General features: G+C 44.1%; 2 protein-coding genes across 2 annotated transcripts in view; one reads left to right on the top strand and one right to left on the bottom strand.

The window, feature by feature from the left end:
* The window catches only part of Dhx32 (DEAH-box helicase 32 (putative)), a 44901-nt gene extending 44192 nt beyond the window's left edge, over positions 1-709 (bottom strand). Inside the window, exon 1 of the mRNA XM_048338040.1 lies at positions 698-709. The gene's annotated coding sequence lies outside the window, so the exon portion shown is untranslated. The remainder of the gene's footprint in view (positions 1-697) is intronic.
* Fank1 (fibronectin type III and ankyrin repeat domains 1) overlaps positions 1-13340 on the top strand; it is a 59941-nt gene that overhangs the window by 2128 nt on the left and 44473 nt on the right. The window lies entirely within an intron of this gene.

The raw sequence follows: 13340 nt of genomic DNA, 5'->3' as shown, positions 1-13340 counted from the left end.
TGAGCTGGCTTAGAACTGTGACCCTCAGACCTCAGCCTCCTGAATTGCTAGGATTACAGGCATGAGCCACTGGTGCCTGGCTTATATTCTTAATGTTTTTAAAATTTAATTTTCAGACAATTCAAAATTCACCTGTTCTTTAAGAAATTCTGTCACAGTCTAAAGAACACCATTTTGGATAAACAATTACTGAGGTCATTCATGGCTAGTAAATATTTAAAAGGACAAGAATAAGTAATCTCTAAGGTCTCATTTAACTTCATGATTTATATCCAACCACATTTCACCTATGACTGAAGTTATGGTACACTTTCAAAGATAATGGTAGCACAGTAGGTTTGACACTAATGAGTATAATTATACAAACTTACAATTATACCATTATTAGTAGTATACTAACAGTATGTTGTTACATTTACATGATGAAATGTATTTTAAGACTGGTGTTTACATGTACCTTGTGTTATTGAGGGGTTTCAAATAATACAAGTACAGTTGCCTGTAGCATCAGTTAATTGGTGCTTAAATGCTTTCAAGGATTAATCATGTATCTAAGAACAGCCCTAAGGAACGACCAGGAAGAATCCTCAAGGCAGTAGTATCCATTTGATTTCCACACGCTTAGTTTTCTATTACTTTTAGGGATGACCTTCATTAACTGAGCCATTAAAATCTAATAAACATAAACCCTTCAGACCTCACAGCTGGATCATGCTCTGGCTTTCAGCAGAGGAAGACTGGGGACACCAGTGTATTACAGAAAAATCACAAGTCAATGAGCCAAGCAATGCTTGATTCCTTGGGGGAACAGGCAAATTAAACAAGTTCACAACCTTAGGTTGTGCACACTAGTTGGAGCACTTGGCTTGTTCATTTACACCTTTTGAGCCTAGATCTCAAACTTGATCCTTCTGCATCCGTCTCCAGAGGGCTAGGATTACAGGATGGCACTTTCATACCCAACACATCATGTTTATATCTTAATTTTCTTCTTTAACTTCACTATTGGAATGATAATCCATGCATGATAGAACATGGAAAATGTATATTGTTCCTTTCAAAATTAAGCTGGGTGCGGGTGACTCACATCTCTGGTCCTATTCAGGAGGCTGAGATCTGAGGATCATGATTCAAAGCCAGCTTGAGCAGAAAAGTTCCTGATACTCTTACCTCCAAATAACCAGCAAAAACCAGGTGTGGAGATGTGGCTAACATGGTAGAGTGCTGGCCTTGAAAAAGCAAAAGGACAGGACTCAGGCCCTGAGTTCAAGTCCCAGTATTGGCACCAAAACCCAAAACAGACCCTTAAGTTTAACTATATGGTTCCTTCCTTCCTTCTTTCCTTCTTTCCTTCCTTCCTACCTCCTCCTTCCCTCTCTCTCTCCCTCCCCCCCTTCTTCTTTTTTTTTTTTTTTGTTGGTCATGGGGCTTCAACTGTGGGCCTGAGCGCTGTCACTGAGCTCCTTAGCTCAAGGATAGCACTCTACCACTTTGAGCCTCAGTGCCACTTCTGATTTTTCTGGCAGTTAATTGGAGATAAGAGTCTCAAGGACTTTCCTGCCCAGGTTGGCTTTGAACTGTGATGCTCAGATCTCAGCCTCTTGAGTGGCTAGGATTACAGGTGTGAGCCACCAGCACCCAGCTAATGATTTCTTGTATCTTAGTAAGTGACAATAGGGGGTGGCTTTGAGAGTCTTTGCCCCAAATCTAAACACTCACAATCAGCAAATAGACAAGCTGAAGGAAACATGCTCCGGTTAAAAACTATTTATCAAATAGAACGCCCATACAAATCCTCATCTCCTGATCCTTCAACTCTCTAGGTCAGTTACAAATGTCTTCTGGTTCTGGGTCAGGTGGACTGCAAATGCATTCATCCATTTTCTAATTTATTTCAAAATTTTCTTGTACACACACACACACACACACACGTGGGCTGAATACAGGCCAGGCTGTTTTTTTTTTAATTTTAAATTTATTTTTTGTTTGTTGTGGGGCTTGAGGCACCTGGGTGTTGTCTATGAGTTCTTCAGCTTAAGGCTAGCACTCTACCACTTGGAGCCACAGTGCCACTTCTGGTTTTCTTTTCTTTTTTTTTTTTTTTGCCAGTCCTGGGGCTTGAACTCAGGGCCTGAGCAGTGTCTGTGGCTTCTTTTTGCTCAAGGCTAGCACTCTACCACTTGAGCCACGGCGCCACTTCTGGCCTTTTCTGTTTATGTGCTGTTGAGGAATTGAACCCAGGGCTTCATGCATGCAAGGCGAGCACTCCACCACTAGGCAACACTCCCCCGCCCCCCCCCCCCCCTTTCTGGTTTTCTAGTGGTTAATTGGAGATAAGAGTCACACAGACTTTCCTGCCGAGTTTGGTTCTGAACCATTATCCTCAGATCTCAGCCTCCTGAGTAGCTAGGATTACAGGCATGAGGCACAAGCACCTGGCTAAGGTTTTAGAAGTAATACTAAATGAAGATATTTACTCCACGGACCGATGGCATATACTAAAGGAGTGGACTTGTCTCTCCCAAACTGTCCTTCCTAGACTAGTCTTCCCTCCTTTCTTCCATTTACTTCACCTGAGATAAGTCACACAGACTCCTGAAATGAGTCACGCGCCTCTCTCCTTCCCTGCTTGGAACAGTGGTATCCACATGCCACCATCCCACTAACCATGACTACGGACCCCACTTATTTCTGAGTTCCTCCCCCCAGCACAGTGTCCTCTTATGCTTCTAATGATCTAGCTGCCTCTTCAGACTCACCAATTTGGGGTCTTAGATACATTGTGCTCAGGCATACCGAACTCCTTTCAGGCTGTGGCTCTGTGTACAAACTCTTCCCCTCCCCACTTGCCAGGAATATCTTGCTCCTGCTCCAGCAGGGCTGAATCCTGGTGCCCTTCAGTCTTGGCTTAAATACCTGTCTCCTCCTCCTCCTCCAGGCCTCCCCTCACTTCCCAAAGCAGGCAGTGCCCCTGGCTGGTGCTTTCTGTTTTTTTTTCTTTCCATAGTGATAATCACACATGGCAGTTAATCTGTTAATTTTTAGACATCTACTCTCCCACCAGATGGTAGGGTGGCTAAGAGGGCAGGCCCCTGTCTGCCTTGTTTATTATTTTGTTCATGGAGTTTAGCAGGGATTCTGTCCTAAGCAAACTATTGAATGGATGGCATTGCTCTTGGCAGGGAGAGACCTAAGTTTTATTTCCTTAACAGTGATATACTTGAAGAAAGCAGTTTTACTCTACAACAGAAGGGTCCTTCTGAGCATGCGTTGGGTGAAGTTCATTTAAATCAGGTGCTTAAAAATGTCAGCAAGAAGCCTGGCACCTGTGGCTCATGCTTGTGATCTAGCTGCTTAGGAGGCTGAGATCGGAGGATCACAGAAGCCAGCCTGAGCAAACAAATTGGAGAGACTCTTATCTCCAGTTAATCAGCAGTGAGCCAGAAGTGGACGTGTACCTTAAGAGGTGGAGCCAAGAAAGCTAAGAGCCAGGCCCTGAGTTGAGTTCAAGCGCCAGCACTGGTACGTGTATACATACACACATTATACACACACACACACACACGATGATTACAAATACGGTGTTCCTTTTTCTAGCTTAAGTGGATGTTTCAAGAGACTCATTTTATCTATTAAGATTAAGGGAGATAGAGTAATTCTTTTTTTGTTTGTTTTTTATACCAGCGGGCCACCAGGTCATAAGACAGGAAAATCCTAATACTACCATAGAATATATGCTCATTAGCCACTGGAAGGCTGGCAAGGATTTTGAGAAATTTCTTGCTTAAGCCCAGGATTCATTTAACAAATCTGTGTAACAATTTTTTTCTCAAGTAGTTTTAGCCCCTAAACAACAGTAAGTCTTTCCAGCTAGGTTAGAACTCAAATCAATATTATTAAGAAATAAAAACAGAAATCAAACTTGAAACTTAGCAGTTTCAAAATGACACCCTTTGACCCGGTCCTGTATTTTTAAACCCCCATCAGCATTGTAAAAGCCGCCCCAGTCCTGACCTTTGATGCTCGGCAGGCCACAGGGAGGCCGGAAAGCCTCTGCAGTTGATGCTGCGCGTGCCCAGAAGCTGAAGTCCACCCAGCGGAGCCTCAGACCAAGTCTAGCCTGCTGACTCAGTGTTGCCTGCCGGGCAGAGGAATGAGCTGTTGCAACTTGTCTGGTCTGAGCCAGCCAACCAGATTCAGGGAGGGGCTTGTGCTCTCTGGCATCATCCAGAAGAGCCTGGATGACTGGTTAAATTCAGGTGGTACAAACTCATTAGGTGAATAACTCGCGCCCACGTGTGTCCGTCCGTGTGCGTGCCTATGTATGTGCCCAGGGTAAAAGTGGAGAAGTTTATCCTTGGAATACTTCAGGGGGGCGGGGGAGGGGTGCTTTTCTTACTGCTGGAAGGAGGAGGCCTGTCCTCAAGACCTCCTGCCTCCTGGCCTCTGCCTGCGAGGTACCCACCACCTGTCCACCTATTCAGTCATTTAACCCTCCCGGACATCACCATCTCTTACAGCCTCTGTGCACTGTTTACCCTCTCCACACCCCAAATCCATGACTAACCCTGCATTTGATTGTAAGAATGTATCATTTATTTAAGCAGTCTGATACTAGTGGAGGTTCCTTTACTTCCCAGTGGTCACTCTGCTGGGCAGAGTGAAAGATGGCCACACCTTAATCCCTTAGACCTGTGACCATGGTACCCTGTGTGGCCCAGGATGCTTTGGGATCAAAGACGACCACATGGGAGAGTAGTCTGTGCTATCCCCCTGGGCCCAACAGACTCCCTATGAGAGGGAAGCAGAGGGCCAGGGCCAGGGCGGTAATGCCAGGTTGGACGCAGGCTCGGTCAGGAGCTGCAGGAGTCACAGAGGTGGACTCTACCCTAGAATCCAAGGAAAGCCAGCCTTTCACTTGCACTGTATCTGCAGGACCTCCAGAACTTAAAGGCAAAGCTTGTATTGTGAGCCACCGGGCGGGTGGCCATTTGTTACAGCAGCCATAGGAAACTTGCATAGCGTTTTTTGGGTTGCTTTTTACAAACGATTGTAAAGGAGGTGGGGGGGGGGTGAGTAACTTCTGTGTCTTACATTTTGTATCTGTCTAAGCGAAATTCTTCTGTGAAGATTAGTGCTAATATCTTGTTAAGTCACTCTGTGTGTGTAAGTTGTCTATCCTTCTAACACCTGATGCCATTTGTAAAGAGCAAAGGTTTGTTTTAGTCCCTGGGTGTGGACCCATTTCTATTAGGCCTTTCCTGGGGTTCCAGATGACAATATTGGGGAACATTCACCTTGTGGTCAGGGAGCAGTAAGGAGGGACTCAGGTTCCACAGACTCCTGAAGCTACACCTCAAGTAACTCGGGACCCCACTAAGTTTCACTCTCTAAGCCTTCCACCACATCCTGATAGTGCCCCCCCCTTGGGGACCCAGTCTTTACCACATGGGCTGAGGGGGCAGGGGCACACAGCATGCAAACTCCAACACTACAGAGACCACCAGTATGCAGTTCATACTTCCAATGATAGATATGTAGTCTTTTCCCACAGCCCCTCCACACAGTGTATTATTGAGCCTGATTGTACGATTTTGCTAGCAAAAATTCCTAACGTCTTTGAGCACCCCATTATTATGAACTTTTTCTCCTCTGTGCAACATATTAGCAATCTCCTTCAGAGTCAGAACTAGGTCTTTATTGCTATTCTCTGTTGTTTATCTCCCTGGCCTTCCTGTTACCTTGCACAGCCTGGGAGGAGGAAAAGGATGCAATATATCCAAAGTTTTCTGTGTCACGACCCTGGATAAGCAATGTGTTGAACACATCCCATCCGTCATAATTCCTTCCAACTTCTGCTTATGAACATAAAATGCATGCTGGGGCACCAGTGGCTCATGCTCATAATCCTGGCTACTCAGGAGGCTGAGATCTAGGCATTGAGGTTTGTAACCAGCCCAGGAAGGAAAGTCCATAAGGCTTCTATCTCCAGTTAGCCATCCAAGAGCCACAAGTAGAGTTGGGCTCAGGTGATAGAGCAGTACTTTAGAGCAAAATAGCTCAAGGACAGCACCCAGGCTGAGTTCAAGCCGAATCACAGATTTAGATTAGTGGTGATGCAGAAATGATGTCGGCTCATGATACAAGTGGGATTAACAAGCAGGGTGTGGCTCTGTCCCCCTCCACCCCCCCTTCACTGTGCCACTACCTCTCTGCTCTGCTAGCTCTTGTATATTGTCCTTACCAAGGTCAGTGTATCCCAGCCTCTTGATGTTGCCACCTCCTAACCAATTATTTGCACATGAGGCAAAGTCTGTTTGCTTTGTCATTTGGAAAACTAACCACCTGCACCACAACTATAACTCAAGTGTTTTTCCAATGAAAAAAAAAAAAAACCATAAATGGGAACTCCTCCCCTCTCCTTAGCTTGGAGATCAATATGACATTCTTTGATTTCTTATATATTGGCATGGCCAATTTTTTTTTGAGGTGTTTAAACATGAGGGAAAGAGAACAACTGAAACACAGTGGCAACTTCATTGCTTTTGGTAGCCTGTCTGGTTCAAGTTGGGATGATGAAAGTACTGATCAGATAAATATTCTGGCTAATAACTGAGTTTTTAGCTAAAGATGTTCAGTCTATTTAACTTTATCTGCAATAGAAGCTTCAAAATGATTCCCAAGGTGTCACAAGATTTAATGAATTATGCATCCTGGGGACTATGAAACAAAAATATCACCAACAAGCTCAATTTTTTGTTTTCTGAAAGGGAAAAGAAAGAGATGCAGAGATGAAGTCTCTAAGGAAGTCCTGTGAGATCCGTCCCCCGCTGTGCAGAACTGGCAGAAACGCTGACCGATGGTTCTAAAGGCATAGTGGTGCTCCCTGGCCCCTTGCAGAGCATGCTCCATCTCTGTGGCTGCTCCGCTGCCTCCGACCCCTGAACCCTGTCCCGCAGCAGTCTACGAGTGGCGAGTGTCACACACCCTCAGTGTGCTCTGTTCTGGAGTCAGTTGTCAGACGGTGACGTGATTACACGACTCAGGCTGGCGTGCCACAGCTGTTTCTACTAAAGCTTTCTCCTGATAAGTCATTGCCCCCACTCCTTGCCACTGGCATCTGTTTGCTGGGAGTTAATTTTAGATAAAGATGGATTAACTTGCAATTGTGACAATGCCAGCAGCCGGCACAGTGCGGCAAGGCAGCATGGCTGGAGAGCATCAAGCCCAGGTCGCTGGGTACTGGCTCTGGGTTCGGGCGAGTGGCCGCAGCTGCCGTCAGGGCCTGGGAGGCCTACCTTGCAGGATTCCCGGGAAGGCTGACATAGGCCTTTACAGTGTTGAATAACTCACTCTGTGCACACACACTGTGATTACACTTCCTCCTATACGGTTGGGAACATATTTCAGGGCAGAGTCTCAGAAATAACCTTGGCTGTAACAAAGCAGCCAAAGTACAATATTAGCCTGCTTATAATTGAAAGGTAAATCAGTAGGAAAAAGGAAGGTATTTCTAGGTTCATGGTGAAATGGAAGGCCATGAGGATTACATGAGTTTAAACCCCAGGCTCTTGAAGAGAAGTAAAGGGGGAAGCTACCGCTTGCGCCAGAAAATACTCAGAGCTCACTTCCAACACCCTCAGCGTGGGGAAGAGTTTAAACTCAAATACAAATGCACACTAGATAACGCCTCTCAGGGGTGAGCATGCGGCCTCACTATCCTGTGACCCAGCAGGGCCGGCCTTAAACCGAAAGGGATCCCTTATCTTCCAGTCACAGGGAATGTAGAACTTTAGCCAGCCCTGAAGGTAACCTTGGTTAAAAATGAGCCCAGGGCTACAGAAAGGACCCTTCTTTGTGAGATACTGGATTTCAAGTGAGTCCAAAGTGTGTAAACCAGTTCACCATGATACCTTCAAGAGAGCTTTTCCTCGGAATTGGATTCTTTTCTATTTGGCACTTGTTTCTGACCCCATTTCTTGTTTCTAAATTGTTTTCTCTGGACAGTGTTCATTCCTGATTCTTGTTTCTGTCAATAATAACTCTGAAACTCCTGGAACTAAAATTCCATGGCTTTTCATGATCGGTTTAGATTTCAGTTAGAGCTCTCTTCATTGTTCCTCCATCAAAGGATGCAGACCTGTGTGGTAATGCCAGGCAAGATTTGAGCTAATGCCAGGCAAGATTTGGGCTAATTCCTGTGTCTCCTCCTCTCTGTGTCTCTGATTTTGGTTGTCTTATTTATTTTGATGTCTCGTGTTTGTTGGGTTTCCTTGCATTATGAAACATAGCATGTAATTTCCGGCTGTAGTGAAGAAAGATATGATGTGACATACAGAAGAAATCAGCAGTATATTTGTTTTTTTTGTTCTTTCTGGACTTATATGCTATTGCAGATCTGGAAGACTCAAGCAGAGTTGATTTATTTTAAAGCAGGAAAATGTCCTAGAAACTTTTATTCCATCTTAGGAAACAGTGGCAGCCACGTGGTAGCGATCACTTGACTTACAGAAAATTAAGCAAAAAAGAAAGTCTATACACAGTGAGAATCTTCCTCTTGCCACACACCTCAGGTCACCTTGAAATCACCTGGTTGTTAAGATGTCTGCATTCAGAAACTCAGGTTCCAAGCAGCAGCTTGAGAAGTGCCTAAGTCTTGCTCCCTCCATTGTCTCTGATTGGCATTTTGGAATACTTGCTCAGTGTTGCTTTCACTGAAATTCCCCTTTCATTTCACAGCTCATTTCAACTTTGGTGCTATTAGTTGGTTAATTTGAGAGAAGAATCTCAGATTTGTCTTTCCCAGGGTAGTTCCTTGACCCTCAGATCTCAACCTCCTGAGTAGTTAGGGTTATAGGCGCGAGCCACCTAATGCCCAGTCTGCCCTCCCTCCTTTCCTTCCTTCCTTCCCTTCCTTCCTTCCCTTCCTTCCTTCCTTCCTTCCTTCCTTCCTTCCTTCCTTCCTTCCTTCCTTCCTTCCACCCTCCTCTTTCTTTCTAACATAAGAATTTGGTGCTGTATATTTCCAAGCAAGCACACATTTTGGTAAGTTAATGTTATGTTCATTCACTTTAAAATATTTTCTCATTTCCTCAAGACATCTTAACTCATGAATCATTTAGAAATATGTTCTTTAATTTCCACATGCTAGGGCATGTTTCAGAATGTTGCTGTTGATTTCTAGTTTAGTTTCTTTATCACCAGATTGCTGTTCTTTAACAGCAGTCCATTTTATAACCCATAATATGGTCTCTTATCACTGTTGCCATATCAACCATTCTTTAGGTTTTGACTTTTCCCCCCCAGTCTGCTTTCTATTTACTTTTCAGAGTCCTCTGATTATTGCTGCTTGGATTTTACTCAGGTTTGTAAATGGTAATCAGTAGAAAGGAGAGGCTGTAACGTGCATATTTCATGTTGGCCAGACCTACAAGCTGTGCATACATTTTTCTCCCTCGCTCTGTTTTGAGACAGGCTCTGGATCTAGCTTCAAACTTCTGGCCTCCAGCCATCCTCTTTCCTCAACCTCCTGAATATAGGACTATGGTCAAATCTGCCACCTTGCCTTGCCACTAAAAAGCTAAGACTTCATTTAATTCTATTAACCTGTAAATAATGTTTTTTGTACTTTGTTAGGTTTTTTATACCAAGGATATTTTTTTATTTTAGCTTCATAAAATGGGGGAAATTTTCTATACCTTGAGAGGGGTTGTGTTGCTGATTTATTTGGTTGGGTTTTTTTTCTCCTTCCTAAGACAAGATCTTGACTCTTGGATCACTTGCAAATATGCTCTTTAATTCCTCCGTGTTAGGGGATGTTTCAGGGTCATTTTGTTGTAAATCACACACTGTACATCAAGGAGCATGTTTTTGGCTCTTCAAACTGTTCCACTGGTTTATTTCTCTAATATTTTGAGTTTAGGAATAAAATACAACCTCTGCTGCGTGTGCAGAATGGGCAATGTCTCTTAGCTTTTTGCTCATAGATGGAGCTCTCCCAATTGAGCTCATCCTCCACTTCTGGCTTTTTGCTGGTCAGTTGGAGATAAGAGTCTCTCAGATTTGTCAGCCTGGGCTGGCTTGAATCTTCATCCTCAGATCTCTGTCTCCTGAGTAGCTAGGCTTACAGATGTTAAGCTACCGGTGTCCAACCACAACCCCTACTCTCGATCTGCTTATAATCAAGTGGATAAATACATAGAAAGGGTACAGTTGGAAAAACAATTCAAACTGTGTCTGTGCTTAAGATGTTAACTTCTTTCTAAGATGGTTCTTATAATGCAACAGAAGACACCTCTCACAGTAGATATTTTCTACTTGTGTACTAGGATTTTCCTTGTAGTGTAGCATACATAAATATATCCCTGAATATAAGTCCCAGCTCTGCCTGTCGGGGCGGCAGCAAGTGACAGTGCTGGGTCAGAGCAGAAGTGAACAGGGTTCAGAGGGGTTCCAGCCTTGGGCAGTAGGTGGCAGTGTTGGGCAAGCAGATGACGGTTTGGCTTCTGGGTGTCAGCCTATTCCTAGGTCGGAGCCAGGGCAGAATTCCAGTTCTGAATGAATAAAGGCTGACCCAAGGAGGCAGAGGGCCGCGATGAGAACAGCTACCATTTGTTCAGCACTGCATTCCAACCTCTGTGCAGACCACTTCACAGCTTATTGTGCAACCACTCGACTCCCTGCCTCCCTCTTCCTTGCAAGCAAGGACGAGCATTGCATAGGTAGCTGGAATGTGACCCGGCCAGGATTACACCTGTCCATCGTCACAGTTCAAGCTCCTCATTGCTAGGCTACCAGAGTCTTGCTGGAATTGCCAGTTGTTGCCACCTGGTAGAGTTGGCACCTGCTCTGCAGGCATGTTGCCTGGGCCTGGCTGAGCTGCTGGGACCCAGATCTTTCTCCAGGTCAGCCCAGAACTGAGTTGAGACTGTGCCCTCGGTCTGTGTCCTGGGTCCAGTCTATTAGGACAAAGGGGGCAATTCCTTTTGGATCCTTTTCCTTGCTTCCCTGGAGACCTCCTCCTTTGAGTGAAACCCCTGCCACAGGACATTTCTATGCACTCTCCTTTCACTGCAATGATGGTAGTAGGTCACTTAGATACTAGCACCTACTTGCCTCCCTGCCCCATAGGGCTGTAGCCTTCCTGGAGGGGCAGGCGCCATGTGTGCCGCCTCGTAACAACACAGAGCCCGGCGTCCTTGGATATGCACTACAAGAATAAATAATATGTGAATGCACTTCTTAAATTAACTACTATTCTCCGTTCCTGGATAGCGTAGAGATTGCAACTCTGGCACCGTATATGTAATATGGCAAGAAACTCAAAGCTTGCTATCAACGCAAATCCAGCTCAGAAGCAGATCAAGGCTTTGTGGTTCCAAAGCAGTTTGGAGCATTGTCAAGAAAAAGAAAGTAGGGCTGGGGATATGGCCTAGTGGCAAGAGTGCCTGCCTCATATACATGAGGCCCTGGGTTCGATTCCCCAGCACCACATATACAGAAAATGGCCAGAAGTGGCGCTGTGGCTCAAGTGGCAGAGTGCTAGCCTTGAGCAAAAAGAAGCCAGGGACAGTGCTCAGGCCCAGAGTCCAAGCCCCAGGACTGGCCAAAAAAAAAAAAAAAAAAAAAAAAGAAAAAGAAAAAGAAAGTAGGGCTAGAGGCATAGCTCAGCAGCAGAGTGACTGTCTCGCCCAGGGTTCAAGCCACAGTGCTAACAAGATACTTTTAAAGGAAGAGAATGCAAACTGTAAGCACAGAATAGATTATAAAAGTATGTATTAATTTAGAATGACAAAGATCCAACTAATTGAAAAATAAAAATATTTTAAAAATTAAAAAATAAGAAGCATGGTAGCTCATGCTTGTAATCCTGGCTACTCAGGAGGCTGGGGATAGTGGTTCAAAGCTGGCCTGGGAAGGAAAGTCTGTGAGACTCTTATCTCCAATCAAACACACACACACACACAAAGGAAAAGCCACAACTCCCCCCGCCCCCCCCGAAATAGGGCTGTGGTTCAAGGGAAGAGTGCTATCTTTGTACAAAAAAGCTCAGGGACAGTGCTCAGGTCCTGAGTTCAAGCCCCAGGAGCAAAGAACAAAAAAGAAATGCACGTGTTCACGCATGCGCGCGTGCGTGTGCACACACACACACAGCTAGCACTACAATGTTATACAATATAGAAAAGTAACATTGACAGTACATTTCTGTAATAGTTTTCCTTACAGATTTTGGCAATAGGACATTATAATACTTCATGTCTAACAAGTTTGCAATAACTTCTGTTGCTAGAATAGAAAAGTAATTTAGTGTTTCCATTAGTATTGTTATTAAACTTTTTTCTTTCAAGTTGTTAGACTTCTTACATAACTTTCTTGTGAAGTTACGTAATAACTGCAGTCTTTTAGAGCTAACAAGAGGCAGGAAGCAGGAGAGATGCTCGCATACCTCTCTCCCTTGAATGCCTCATTCTGGCTGCAGCCTGTAGCAGGCTTGAAGGTAGGTTTGCAAACCCCCAGGGGAAGAGCAGAACATCTTTCTAGACAATCTGATTTGCTTTTCAACTTTTGTATTGAGACAAACAAATGTCAGAGCATAGATGCATGTTCATTTTAAAGCTCAAGTAACAGGCTTTATGAGGATCTAATGGTGAGCGTTCCTATTTGTCTTCAGGTGTTTTGTTGAGCTGAGTAATTGCAGTCTTTTTATTCATTTCATAAGTGAAATTTAGAGCACAGTTTTTGCTCAGGTAAACTGTACACAAGCAAAAATGCATATATCTGAAGTATATGGCTTGTTGAATTTTCTGTATCCTAGATCTAGACCCCAAGTCATGAAACAGAACATAGCCACAACCTCAGGAAAACCTGCCCGTCGTTCTTCCAGATTTTCCCTCCACTCCTGCAAAAATAGCCAGTGTTCCAACTCCCAGCGGCAGAGATTAGTGTTTGAACTTTGTGAAAGTGGAAGTATGTGGAATGTACTTACTTGCATCTGGCTTATTTTCCTAATATCAACGTACGACTCATTTGTTTTGCACACAGAGACTGACTTTTCTCATTTTCTTCTCCTCTATGTGACTGGAACACCATGCATTTACCTATCCCATTACTGACAGATATCTGGATAGTTTCTAGTTTGGAACTGTGAATATTTTATGAAGACTCTAGTATATGTTTTTGGTGAACATACATACACATTTCATATATATATATGTACATATATATTTGCCCAAGAATAGAATTGTTGATTTACTCAATTTGTATGTGGCCATCTCTGCTTAGATAATGCTGAATGTTTGCTTAAAACTGCAGTCTAAGATCTACATGGGAAAGCTAAAACT

The sequence above is a fragment of the Perognathus longimembris genome, chromosome 2 (assembly GCF_023159225.1).
Source record: "Perognathus longimembris pacificus isolate PPM17 chromosome 2, ASM2315922v1, whole genome shotgun sequence".
NCBI lineage: Eukaryota > Metazoa > Chordata > Mammalia > Rodentia > Heteromyidae > Perognathus > Perognathus longimembris.
This window is presented reverse-complemented; position numbering and strand designations above follow the sequence as displayed.